General features: G+C 37.8%; 1 long non-coding RNA gene across 1 annotated transcript; it reads left to right on the top strand.

Annotated features, from left to right (window-relative positions):
* The first annotated feature begins 12,793 nt into the window (after positions 1-12,793).
* On the top strand, positions 12,794-13,363 carry LOC147475947 (uncharacterized). The gene is made up of 3 exons (XR_015207347.1): positions 12,794-12,899; positions 12,986-13,128; positions 13,237-13,363. It is a non-coding gene; the product is annotated as an uncharacterized LOC147475947 (long non-coding RNA).
* The last annotated feature ends 1,277 nt before the right edge of the window (positions 13,364-14,640 follow it).

The following is a 14,640-nucleotide window of genomic DNA, read 5'->3' as shown; positions in this document are numbered from 1 at the left end:
CACCAAGGGTCACTTCAAGTATGAGTGTATAACACTGAAGAGGGATGAGAAGAATAACTGTGTACATGAAGACATGGTAAAGAGGAACGGAAACACAGGCAGAGATACTACCGCACTAGTCGAGGATGATCTAGTGGGAATTGTGTCAGATTGTGGTGAGTGTTATGTTAGTACCTCATGCTAGGATACAGAGTGGGTGATAGATACATGAGCATCCTATCACGTCACACCGCACAGGGGATTCTTCACTATACCTACAGCTGTGGTGAATTTGGTGAGGTAAAGATGGGTAACAGTGGAGTCTCAAAGATTATAGGCATTGGGGATGTTCATGTAGAAACCAATGTCGGCTACACCTTGACACTCAAGGATGTAAGACATGTCCTTAACATTCGGTTAAGCCTAATTTCCACTAGGAAGTTAGATGATGATGACTTTCTAAACTCGTTTGGTAACGGGGCATGGAAACTGAGCAGAGATTCCATTGTAGTAGCCAAAAAGAAGAAAACTTGCTCGCTTTATAAGACATAGGCTAGTTTGTGTAAAGTAGAATTAAATGCAGCACAAGAAGAAGCTTCCTCCGAACTATGGTATAAGAGACTGTGTCATATGGGAGAAAAAGACATGGAAGTTCTTGCCAAGCAAAAGGCCTTGCCAAACATCAAAGTTACGCATTTAAATAGATGTACTCACTATTTAGTAGGAAAGCAACACAAGGTGCCTTTCCAAAGATTCCCCTCTCACAGAAAGGACAATGTCCTTGAGCTTGTACACACATATTTATGTAGTCCTATGAAAGTGAAGTCCCATGGGGGAGCTTTGTACTTCTTGACTTTCATTGATGATGCATCAAGAAAGATATGGGCATATAGTCTGAAGACTAAGGATGAAGTACTTGGCGTGTTCAAGACTTTTTATAGCATTGTGGAAAGAGAGACAGGGAACCCTTTGAAGTGTATTCGCTCAAATAATGGGGGTGAGTACATTGGGCCGTTTGAAGAGTATTGCAAGAGTCATAGGATTCATCATGATCAGACCGTTCCCAAGACTCCGTAACATAATGGTATAGCCGAGAGGATAAACAGTACCATTGTAGAGATGATGATATGCATGTTGTCTCACTCTAGGTTACCTAGAAGTTACTGGGTATAAGCAATGTGCATAGCCGTACATGTGATCAACCTATCACTTTCGAAGCATCTGAATAGTTATTATCTATAAAGAGTATGGTCAGGCAGAGATGTTTATTATGGATACTTGCGGGTATTTGGGTGCAGGGCATTTGTTCATATTCCCAAGGATGAGAGATCTAAGCTTAATGACAAAGCCAAGTAGTGCATTTTTCTAGGTTATGGGGATGAGAAGTTTGGCTACAAACTTTATGATCCGATTAATAAGAAGGTAATCCGAAGTCAAGATGTTGTGTTCTTGGAAGACCAAACTATAGCAAATTTTGAAGATGGTGAGAAGCTACAAGCTTTCACTAATGCTCTTGTTGATTCAGAATCAAAAGTTATTCCTATTGTGGAACGTGCAGAAGGCATTGAGAATGCAGAGAACCATGGGTTTAAAGCTCATGATGATGATCCTATTGCTCATGATGTGATAGAACCTATTGATATAGAAGTTGCAGATGAAGTGCATGAACCACCACTTGAGCAAGCAGAAGTACATTCTCCTGAGGCACAAAAAAATGGGGCAAGAAAGTCCGACAGAGAGAGACAAGCTTCAACTAGGTATCCACCACATACGTATATTTTAATATCTGATGGTGCAGAACCTATACACTATCAAAAGGCTCTTGAAGGTACAGAAAAAGAGAAGTGGTTGAAGGTCATGCATGATGAGATGGATTATTTGCATAAGAATCACCCTTATGACTTAGTTGAGAAACCGAAAGGAATAAAAGTTCTCAAGAATAAGTGGATCTACAAAATCAAGCATGAGGAGAATAATCCACATCCAAGGCACAAAGCTCGCCTTGTTGTGAAGGGATTTGGTCAAAGTAAAAAGGTATTGACTTTGATGAAATTTTCTCTCGTAGTTAAGATGACTTCTATCGAGGGTGGTATTGGGTCCGATCACAAATATGAACCTAGAGGTTGAGCAACTAGATATCAAGACTGACTTTTCTTTATGGAGACCTTGAAGAAGATGTCTACATGGATGGACCCGTGGAAGGGTTTTAGGTCAAAGGCAAGGAGCACCTTGTATGCAAGCTGATAAAGAGTTTGTATGGGTTGAAGCAGGCACCAAGATAGTGGTACATAGAGTTTGATTCATTTATAGTGAAGCATGGCTACATGAAGTCTGCTTCTGATTATTGTGTGTTTGTTCAGAAATTTCCAGATGGGGATTTCATAGTGCTCTTGTTGTATGTGGATGATATGTTGATAGTTGGTTATAACATCAACAAGATATCCAAGCTGAAGAAAGACTTGAGTAAGTCCTTTGAGATGAAGGATTTGGGTCAAGCAAAGTAGATACTTGGTATGAGGATCACTCGTGACAGAAAGAGTGGGAAGTTGTGGCTTTCTCAAGAAAGCTACATTAAGAAGGTGTTGAAGAGATTCAACATGGATCAAGCGAAGCCAGTCAGTTGTCCGCTTAGTGGCTATTTCTGCATGACCAAAGATATGTGTCCAAAGGGTGAGCATGAACAGAGTCAAATGGAAAAGATTCCTTATGCATCCACAGTGGGCAGCTTGATGTATGCAATGGTGTGTACAAGACCGGATATTGCTTTCGTTGTTAGTGTTGTAAGCCGTTTTCTATCAAATCCGGGTAAGGAGTATTGGGAAAGTGTTAAGTGGATATTGAGATATCTCAAGGGTACTTCCAAAGCGTGTTTATGTTTTGGTGGAAGTAAGACCTTACTTGAAGGCTAATCGATGTAGACATTGCGCGGTGATGTTGACTCTGTAAAGTCCACCTCCGATTATCATTTTACTTTTGCGGGGAGCAGTTTCTTGGCAATCTAAGTTGCAAAAGTGTGTTGCCCTCTTTACTACAGAAGCCGAGTATATTGCAGCCACTAAGTGTGGCAAAAAGATGCTATGAATGAAGAGGTTGTTCGATGAATTAGGGTTAAAGCAGAAACAGTTTGTAGTTCTTTGTGAGAGTCAGAGCGTCATCCATTTGAGCAAGAATCCGAGTTTTCATTCCAGATCCAAGCACATACATGTGCGTTATCATTGGATTAGAGAAGTTTTCGAAGACAAATATTTGTGCATTGAGAAGATCCATACTGACAAGAACGGGTCGAATATGATAACCAAAGTCTTACTGAAAGATAAGTTTGATGTGTGTTGTGCCACCACCGAAATGGTAGCACACTCCTCTTGTTGATTTGGGAATGCATGGAGGTATCCCCCCTCACTATTCGAGAGGGGGAGATTGTTGGAGTTATCCTCACATGAAGATGAGGAAGAATTTTGGAGGAACATGTACTATTTGTTTGAAGAAGTCGGAGGCGCGCTTATTTCGACTTAGCCTTGCTCAAGGTGCGCCTACGCCCTTGCCGTGAAAAAGGACTTAGTTTTTTCATGATAGGTGTTTTACTGGAATTTGGGTTTGAGGAAAATAAGAGAGCGCACACGCGCTCAATTTTGCCTTACCGAGAGCGCGCCCGCGCTCATGCCTAAACTTGTCAGTTTCTATTTCTATAGTAACCGCAAAATTGCAAGTTTAGTATAAAAACAGAAGTTAGGTTTTGGAAAACCAAGTCTTAGAAACCCAATTTTAAGAGCAATCAAAATTGAGAGAAAACCCTTGCAAAGAGAAAAGCTTGTAAGGAGAGAGGAGTGATCTAGTAAGGTTGAGAGACTTGAGAGGAGTGATTGTAATATTCATTCTCATACTTACAAAAGGATTAGCTCTTGTGGAAGTAGACATCATTGGCCGAACCACGTTACATTTTTTTGTTGTGGTATGTTTTACTCGCTTTATATTTCTATTGCCTGTTTGTAATAGTTATATCCATAGATTAAGATTGTGATTGTTGGTTGTAGTGAAAGATTAATTTTTTTTATTGAAGTAGTAGATTGTCCAAGTAGAAATTATCTTAGTGGGGATCAATTGGTATCGGCTTTCCCCAACACTCACAACGGTTCTCACCAATAATCTGGAAACCCAATTTCAAAACTTATGCATGTTCTCTCTCAAATTTGAGATTTCAGGATAAGAACCTTTACTACTAACATAAAGCAAAATCTATCACGGAAGGTGTATTTTAGATTTTCAAATTAGTGCAAGTGGGTCTACTTATCTCTAGCTACTTATAAGTATTATTATTTTTAAAAGGTCCGGAGAACTGTGGCGGAAAACATTTCTCCAAGTACGTTATCTAATTAAATAATACCCGTGGTAGAAATGTAGAATTATTCCTAATTTATTTATTTGGGCCTTGTCGACACAAACAATTTCTTTTGTTTATGAATTGGAATACGAAATTTTAAAGAAGGGTTAACTAGTATTGTCTCCCACTAGATGAGCCAATTAGGATTTTCTCTTCTCCCTTTCTTGATGGGAAATTAGAGTCTCTTTCTAAATACACACAAAAAAATACATAGTCATCTAGTGTGTATTTAGAAGTGAAGACCATGATTTGTGTGTATTTAGGAAAGAGACTCTAATTTCCCATCTACTAGTGGGGGGAAATAATTGGCTCATCTAGCGAGGTTAATACTAGTTAACCCTTTAGGCCCTATTTGGCAGCATGAATTGCCCAACCTATAGAAGGAATAAGACCATGTATACTAGGTCTTAGTGTTTGGTCCCATCCTATTTTATGAATTGGGGCCACAACTAATGAGTAGGGTATAAACCATGTAGATTGTAAAACCATAAAAAACGTGTATAGTGGATCTTTGGGTTTAGGAGAGATAACGTAATATACGAGAGAAATACAAGAGATAGAAAACACCATTTTATTATTCATTCAAGTTATACACTCAAAAAATTGAGCCTTCTTCTTCACCCACTCATTTTTTTCTCTCACAAATTTCTCCCTTCACCTTTCGAAATTAAAATTAGAGATCATAAACAGGAGGAGCAAGCAATAAAAAAAAACATAAATGGTCTATGGTTTTTCTTCTTCACCGTCTCCATTCCAATCGACCGACCATCACTTTGATTCTTCAATGAAATTATGTTGATTTGAAGTTTGGTTTTTCTTTTTGAAGTTATTGATACGGGTTTTCTTTGGTCGATTTGTGTGTATGTGTGTGTGTGTGTGTTTTTTTTTTTTTTTTTTTTTTGGATTTTTATTCCATTGGGAGAATTGAAAAAAAAAACACAATGAAAAACAGGACGAGACAATCTCTCTAAAGAAAAAGGGACCAAACAGTTTCTAGAGTAACTATTTTTTGAGTATCCACTACTTGTTTTTCATACCCTAAACATGGTCGAGTACTATCGAATTTCACATGGCCAAACAGTGCCTACAGAGCCTTAAAGAAAGTTAATTTTCATTCTTTTCAGTCGATAAAAAATCGTTCATGGGCCAAATTGTACAAGCATTTTCGTAGTAGTTTTCTGTAATATTAAATGTTGTACCTTCATGGTGTGACGCTGGTAACAGGCTACATGTAGGGCAGGGAATCAGGTCGGGTTTGACCCGAATTCGAATAGTTTGGGTTCGGGTTGATTTTTATATCTGTTTATTTATTGGAGTCGGGTTTGGATTCGGGTCTGTTAGATTCGGGTTCGAGTTCAGATATATTTTTTTGAGCTTTTTTTGCATTTTTAGTGTTATCCGATCGGGTTGGTCGGGTTCGGATCGGATTCAGATATAAAATATCGATTTTATTCGGATTCGGGTTCGGATATTGTCAAATTCGGATTCGGATATAGCCGAACCCGACCCGTTCCCTGCTATAGCTACATGTCATACTCATTTCTGTGAATTTGGAGCACGTTCTGTGAATTTGGAGCACGTATACTATAGGTGATGCTTTTCTAGGAATTTGCAACCATATTTGAAACTTTGTGTGGTGTGAATGAAGTCTTCCACAAAAGCATGGTCGTCGGTTGAACACGTGCGTGTCGAACCACGATGGACAATTGGACACTAATACTAAACTAAGCTTAAATTGCCTTGCCCTACGAGTCAAAGGCGAATTGATAAGTTTTAGAACCGAATAAACAGAAGAAGTGTGCATTTATTATGATAGCGTTATTGCCCAACAAGAATAAGCATGTGGTACCACGCACGGTAGACTGGTGGACCATCAAGAAATGCATTTGAATGGGCTGTTGCTGTGGTGAATGATGGTTACCCTATAGAAGAATCGAAATGCAACTTTGTTTTGAGCTGACAACTAGACGAATGGACATCGGTCAATGCAAGTGTTTCAAATTAGAAAAGGAATACATTTTGCCTACTTGTCTTCTGGTGTCGTCGAGGGGAGTGAAATTGTTGCACACGGCTTTTCCGTGTGTTTATTAACACGCGAGCTTATCCCTCTACACAACCTACGAACTTTTGGTATATAAAAGTACAGCGAACTGGTGAAAACAGTGGGAATCTCCGGATTCAGTCTAAGGGCATCACCCATTTAAAATCCAGGCCCACGTTAGATTTTGGAGGTCCACGTTGCAGTAATGAGGAGCAACAAAGGAGCTAAAACTAGGCCTTTGATATAAATGAAGACAATTATCCACGATGATAAAACTGGAGGCCCGTTTAGGGGTTGCATTGGAGTCTTGGAGGCTGTTTTTTTAAATGGTGATGCCCTAATTATAAATTTTGGTAAGGTTCGCTGGAACTAGATAACCCAACTTCAGCATTTGTTGAAAAAAAAAGAAAAAAAAAAAGGTAGATAGTTCATTTGCCAGCACTAGATAATTCGATGAAAAGAGCTATATTGGCTGTCTTTCTGTTTTGTGGCGCAATAGGCTACTAAAAGACACTTGTGAGGGAGTAATATTCACATCCAATGAATACCACACACGTATCCAGCATATACAGAGCTAACGACCAATCTCGTATCCTCATCCTCAGAGCTCGCTTCATAGTGACTCAACTCAGACAAGCAACCTCCACAACTCACGCCCAGAGTGATGTCACCACCAACCGATCTCCCGTACTCGACCTTCGAGCTCGCTTCATAGTGACTCGAGTCAAGTAAGCGATCTTACTAAGAAGCGATCTCCATAGCGCTCACTCCTCTCTCTCCACAACGGCTCGTAACATAAACCTTTATTACACCCATCAAGACCGAAGCTTCAAGCACGCAGCTCATTGATTATCCATAACTCGCCATTATGGCTCATAAGAGACCTGAAGACCTGGATCTGACCTGAAGTGGGAGAGCATGAGGCACAAACATCTTACCTATATAAAGAGGATGAGAAACTACATCTGACCTGATTCAAGTTCCCCCCCCCAGAGAGAGAACTTGATACGTAGATAGTTTGTCCATAAGAACTCGGTCAACTCAATCCAATCATCCCAATCCCTTGATCAAGCCTACATTTGTAAGGATAACCAAAAACATCTTTTACATTGGCGTCGTCTGTGGATCAAATTACTTGAAAATTCATCTACTCAAAATTTCCATTTCATCCAACCATCTTTCTAGAATCGTTAATTTTCAAGCCCATGAAGCATGGAAAGCCTCAAAGATCAAATAGTAAAGGTCATGGCCGCACAGATGGAAACCATGAATGATAGCATCACCCTCTTACGACAGGAGAACATCGCACTGAAAACTCAGGTGGCATCCTAGAACCCCAATGGAGTCACAGCCAAAGACGACATTAACGAAGTGAATTAGCAAATCAACGAGCTGTCCCAGCGAATTGACTAGAGTGTTATGAAGAAGGGCGCCCGAGATCATCCGGAAAATCTTTGAAAACTTATTGAGCATCCTCATTCACTCTGGAGATACTTAGTAAGCCCTCCCCCGACGATTTCATACGGCCGTTGCCGTGATGTATGATGGAAGTTCGCGGTCGATCAACACGTAGCTCGCTACATCCAGAGTCTCACACTCTATAGTGCGCAAGAGTTTAACTATTTGCAGTGCCGCCTATTTCCTACAAGTCTGAAAGAAGGAGCTCTCGACTGTTTCTACTTGTTGGAACCAAACTCCGTCGATAGCTTTGAAAAGCTAACTGATCTATTCGCTAACCATTATGTCCACAACAAACGTAAGAAAACCGATGTAGACTCACTCTTCATGTTGTCTCAAAAGAAAGACGAGTTAATTCGCTCCTTCTTAGGGTGATTCAAGACAGACTTACTGTCTATAGAAAGCGACCTCCAAGAGTCATTTGCAACCTTGACATTCACCAAGGCAATCCGGAAAAGCACCTGGCTATACAGGTCGCTCATAAAGGAGCATCCTGAAAAGTTAGAAGACTTGTACACTCGAGTGTACAAGTATATAAAGCTATAGGAAGCTTTAGATAACGACGGTGAACAAGAGGAAGTTGCAGCAATCTCAGACGTTGCCCCGTCCTCAAACAAACTACCCAGACCTTAGGGACAGAAGTTTGGTACCAGGACGCACACGAAACGCGAGTTCACTGTGCTGACAAGATCTCCAAGCTACATACTGAAGAAAATAAAAACCACTACACCATAATAAGGATTTTCTAACAAATGCAATTTCTCGTTTGTAACACATATTTATCCGTTAGTAAATTACTAACAATTATAATTCCGTTACAAAGTTACCTAACCGTTAGTAAATTACTCGAATTATTTTGTGATGTTTCTCAAGATATTAACTAACGGATCTTCAAGTGTGACCAATGTTAAAATCTTACAGAAAAATTGAGACCAATTAAAAAAAATCCAAAGAAAAAAGGTGAAAATCTAAGCGGGATTTTTTCACATCGCGCTCATTAGGTTAAGACCTTGTGTAAGAAAAGAGTAAACAAAACAGGGAAAAAGGGGTGAAGTGTTGGCGCTGGTTCTCGCTACCACCGCCATGCCAGGATCCATATGAGGCATTTTTGCGTTCTTTTCTTCTCTATCAATCTCATCAGTCATGAAATAGAATTGTTTTTTAGGTCGATCTGCACACAAAAAAAGGAAACCGAAAAACCCCTAACCCCATCTAGTACTAGCAAACAAGCTCTTCCTTTTAACACACCCAGATATCCCCGACATTTAGAAAGTCCAACTCAAAGAAGAAGTTTTAACCATGGTTAAGTCAGATGAAAATAATATAAACGCCCCTTTGTTTCTTTTATCTTAAATATGAATAAAAATACAATATTTAATTAGTTAATATATTGTAATGTTTTGTAGATATGGCACCTTTGTATGAACACTTGATTGGTGATGGTGTGGTGCTCAAATATCGTACATACCGATATTTGCCATTATTTCAATAAAGTTCTAATACAATGTCGGCATGAGGGCGATATATTCATTATAAATTTTAGGTACAGGAAAGAGACAAGGATAGTGACATGTCAAAAAAAGCTATTGGATGGACACATGTGGAGCAACTATAAAAGGAGTGGAGACAAAAGAAAGAAAAGGACCGATTCATTTTTTTCCAACTTTACTTTTTGTTTCTCACATGTAAATAGAGAGAGAAAAAGTGAATAGTTGTAAACCCCATTAATGGAATAGGAAAAGCTTAGTTCAAATCATTTTCTCTTCTTGCATCTTACGGATGGTGTGTTGGAGAAGGAGGAAGGTGTTTTGGCTTCGATGAAGGTGAAGAATGAGGAGGAACTTAAGAAACTAGATGTAAAGTAAGAGGGTGTTTTTTCTCACATCTCTCCATGTACTAGTTATATAAGATACGAAATCAATATTGTACTAGTTATTTCAGCAAGTTAGAATATGATTAGAATGATAGCTTTGTTGATAATAATTAGTATGTAATTAAGTCTTTTGTCCTACATGTTTGACAAAATGTCTCAATGAGTACTTTCTTTGTTTTGTGTCTCGAGATGTCTAGTTCTCTAGCGGTTTAGTTACATACTAAAAAAGTCTACAATCTTCATTCAATTACAAGAAATTCTCTCTACCTGGATGAAGAATTGAAGACGAGTTTTCACAATATGGAAGATGGTATGAAGAAATGTGAATGTGTATGTTAAACAATGGAGTCTGACTAACTCAACCAACTCATAATAATATCTTATTTGGATTTAAGACCATTTTATGAGCTTTCCATAATGCTAAACACCATCATGTTCATTGCAGGCTCTAATTATCGGTACCTGCCTAGTCTAAGTTGTTTGCCAGACTTGGATGGACCAATGTAAATGACTTTGTTTTGTTTTAGATCTAGTTTTTCATAGATGCGGCCTTTTTTGTTGTGTGCATATGAGCTAAGTTCATTTTGTAATGTACGAATTAGATAATGGGAATAGCCCCAACATTATATTTGGTAGTTTTGTTGATTTAGAGTATAGGGGGCTTACAATTCACGTTTGCTTATAGATTCTACTTCGATGTTATGTAGTACAGTGTTTAAATTTGGATAGGCTGATGTATTCAATACGATCACCTGAGTTTAAAGTTGGGTAGTTTGGATCTAGTAGCCTTGTGTTTGTTCATTGAGTGTTCACTACTTTGAGAGGATTATTGCTAGTATATGTTTCCCTTCCGAACTACGCAATGTTGAAATCCAGTATGATTTTGGGGTTTTAAGGTATTTTGCCCCACAATTTTTTTGAATTAGAGTATAGGCTTTATAGTTCGAATTTGTTTTTAGATTCAACCCCGATAGTCACTTGCTACGGTATTGTGGTTTTTAACCAGGCCAATGAAAGTGTTTAATGAGATTACGTGGCTTTAAAGTTGGGTAGTTTGGGTGCTACCTTGTTTATTGAGGATCTAGTAGCCTTTTGTTCATTGATATGTTCACTTTATGGAGGGATTGATATGAAATTATTAATATGCATTTATTTGGAGACACTTTGAGGATAGAGTGCAGACGGCCTGGGAGCTGATTTTTTTAATTAGGTTAAAGCTTTCGTCGGAGTTCTAGGTAGTGTAGAAAGATATGGTATTTTGAAACTTTTTGTTTACATTGCGAATCATTGACAAGTAGCATAATTACGCTATAGATGTTGTATTTTGTTTTGTTGCGTCTTTTACTCTTCGTTTGTTTGTATTGTAATGTTGTAGAGTCTTCATGTAGTACAAGTAATTGTTATGAATATTTAGATGCGTGAGGATAATTGTGTTTGGCATTTCTAGCACTTTATTGCAGGGAATGCGCATCTACTTTGGTGGACAAACTTTGTTATTTCTACGTCTCTTAGTCAATTAATGTATTATCACGGAATAGAAGTATAGATTGCAACAAATTTATTTTTTGACATCACTTTATTCTCTATATTTTAGGTATATCTATATCAATCTCATCAGTCATGAAATATAGCATTAAATTGAGGTTAGTCCCATTTTTAGATCTGATTCTTTCCTTTACTTAGTCCCATTTTTGTGTGCACAACGTCCTTAACTATATTGTCTAGTGCATGAGTACTGCCATTCTTTCTTTTTGGCTTAACCAAGGTGTTGCTTCCTAAACAACTCTTATGTGTATAGAGATCGACTTAAGGACTTTCATGCACATCTTTTCTTATAATCTTAAATTGGTCGTGGCAGGTAAGGATTCATGCACACATATAAATAAATAAATGAAAATTTCTTTCGTAGAATGTAGACTTTTTAAGTTATTATGTTTTTGCAGGATCCAGTGCTTACTCTACCTGCTTAGAACTCTCACAATTGATTTGATTGAGCCAATGCCCTTTCCCACTAGTTATTTTTTTAATATCATTTTTCCTTGAAACAGGCATATACATATTTGGATGAAGCACACAACATTGGAGCAGTTGGTAAAACAGGAAGGGTGTTTGTGAGCTCCTAGGTGTCGATACTGCTGATGTGGATGTCATGATGGGAACTTTTACGAAATCGTTTGGTTCATGTGGTGGTTATATTGCGGGGTCCAAGGTTTTTTTTTTATCTTCTTGCTCATATTTATTGGAGATATAGGATACAGATATTTATAATAGGAACCATAATTGACAGACATGAGCATGCTTTTTTGGTGTTTTGAATGAGTAAATTATATGGTGGATCATGCATCTTATGTTAACCCTAGTTTTCTTACCTGAGTCAGGTTTTAGTTTTATCAGTCTACTTAGAAAACTTCAATTCCTATAATTGTGACAATGGATTTAGTTTTGATTGCGAAATGAATTTCTTTCTTTTAGCAACAAACTTAGCAACATCAAGAGTCGACCATCTAACTAAATATTAGACCAATGATGGGCGGGCCATCTGTATACTAGGGCAGTGAGGTTTAATGATGATTCGTCCGCATGTCGCTATTCCAATCCTTATTTTTCTTATTAGATTAAGTGTATAAAGGAAAGTGGACCTAATGCTTTGTTAACTGGTTACGAAGAAATTGTTGAGTGTCACACCATTGGCGTCCCCTGATGCTAGTTCATAATTTTTTATACATGACTACATGCCCATTCCTCCATGATCACCGTCTTTCATTTGAAACACTGGTTTTGTTCAATATTTATTTATTTTTTGTCTTTCTTCTTAAGCCTATTTATTTCCACATTGGTTTAGGTAGCTTATTTAAGAGCAACAAGGAACACTTTTGGATTATCTTTGATGTTAGTATGCAACTTGAACTTGTGGTGTTCAAATTTGTGACTACTTATACTTTTTATTTTGATTTTACGAGCTTATCGAGTACCTGAAGTACACTTGCCCTGCCCATCTATATATGGCGTAATTTCACCTCTGTTTGCACAACAAATTTTATCGACCATTAAAGTTATTCTAGGACTGAAGTACAAGTTGCAACTCGAGTTGGCTCTACTGATGATCGTTCCTCACTTTCAACTATCTCACGCTTCCACTCCAGCGCTCTAGGTATAACTAGCAGATGAAGGTATTAATGTACGTCAAATTCGTAACTAGTAGGTTAAGATTTAAGAATTATTTGGATTTCTGATGATGGGTATTTTGGTTTTGCAGTTTTGAATAAAGAATATAACTCTACCTAAGTTGTATGCTAAGATGAAGTATTGTGTTTCGTGTGCGATTCACTCGCATGTTGGGAGGGTTCGTTCTCGTACTAACAGAAGGAACCGTGAGCCACCACAGAGATTCAGACGCAGGTTATAGTTATTAATTTGGGTTTTTGTTAGTTTTTTTTTTTTATTTTTTATTTTTTTTATTTTTTTATTTTTTATTATTATTATTGGTTGATTGGTATGTTTGAGAAGCTAGCATGTTGCTGCACACTTCTGAGAAGCTAGCATGTTGTAGAAGCCAGTATCTTTGAGTTACACTTCTGATTTTTAAATGTCATAAACCCCTTAATTAAGGGTTGAGTCTATGGGAAAAGGTGTTGCTCACTGATATATGCTTGTTCTACTACTTAGAGTTTTGAACTCTCTAAATTAATGTAAAAGCAATCAAGATTCCTTACTCACGATCTTCGTTTCGTAGAGTTTGAATAAGGATTCGAACTAACCTAAAGCTTAGAACAACTAAAAATTAGATGTTACAATAAAGGGAAATTAAGGAGTAAGGATATAACATAAATGTTAGATTTTTCCTTCCTATACAAATATTAATAAAAACATTAACAATGAAAACATGCACTTAATACCGAAATGGAAATTTGAAAGAGAAATTGGAGAGTTAATCCTCCTCATGTGAAACTATCATTAGTGTTGATTTGAAATAGGTTTTGATTCTTCCTAGACTCATAGACAAGTCCCTAATGGAAAAATAGATTTGATCCCTAACATGCATGGCTCACTAAAGAGCTCATACATGCTAGCAAGTGAAACCAAACAATGACTTATCTCTAAGCTCATTGCTTGATTCCTAACTAAACTCTACACCAACTACCATTTTGGGATAGGATGTAGAGTTAGTTGTTCTTCCTAAACCTATCAAACCAACAACAATTTGTTTACCCTCACATGAGTTGGATTAACTCCCCAAAAGGGAAGTTAGCTCATGATCCTTGGGACAAAGACTTATGAACTAATAAAAACACCAAAAAGAAAGAGAGAGAGAGAGAAGAAATATCCACAACCAAACTCACTTCTATATTTTCTAGAAGAACAAGTGTTCCTCCATTAAAACTATTACAAGCTTTTTAATAAAAACCAAAACTAACTTCTCCTTTTCACTAAGGAACTAAAATAATGTCATGTGAGGAAAATAAGTCAATGGAGTAATTGGAGTGTCCCCACATTTGTCTAATTTCTTCTCCATTTGAGAGAAATCTCATTTCCTCCCACGTGAATTATCAAACCACATTGATTCATTTTTATCTACCACATTAAAACAAAGTGACACCTTGCCTTTTTTTCACTATTAACACCTAATCTAATTTATTACATGCAAGGTGTCAACTTTGCACCAATAATTTGTTATCTTTGTCTTGACATGCTCCATGATTGATGACTCATCAATCTTGTGGCCCCCATAGTGGGTCCATGTGCGATCGATGGCGATCCGGTATTTTGGGCGGTTTACAACTTCCGCCTATCGCGTAGAGTTCATGCATACGATTATGCGAGCAGCTATTTTGTCGCATTCGAGTCCTGGTTCGAGAGGTAGGAGCTTTGGAAGTTTGATGCTTTCTACGTGGATTTGGGAGAATTCATATA

The sequence above is a fragment of the Coptis chinensis genome, chromosome 9 (genome assembly GCF_015680905.1).
Source record: "Coptis chinensis isolate HL-2020 chromosome 9, ASM1568090v1, whole genome shotgun sequence".
Taxonomy (NCBI): domain Eukaryota; kingdom Viridiplantae; phylum Streptophyta; class Magnoliopsida; order Ranunculales; family Ranunculaceae; genus Coptis; species Coptis chinensis.
The sequence above is the reverse complement of the archived record's forward strand: the minus strand, read 5'-3'. Positions and strand labels throughout refer to the sequence as shown.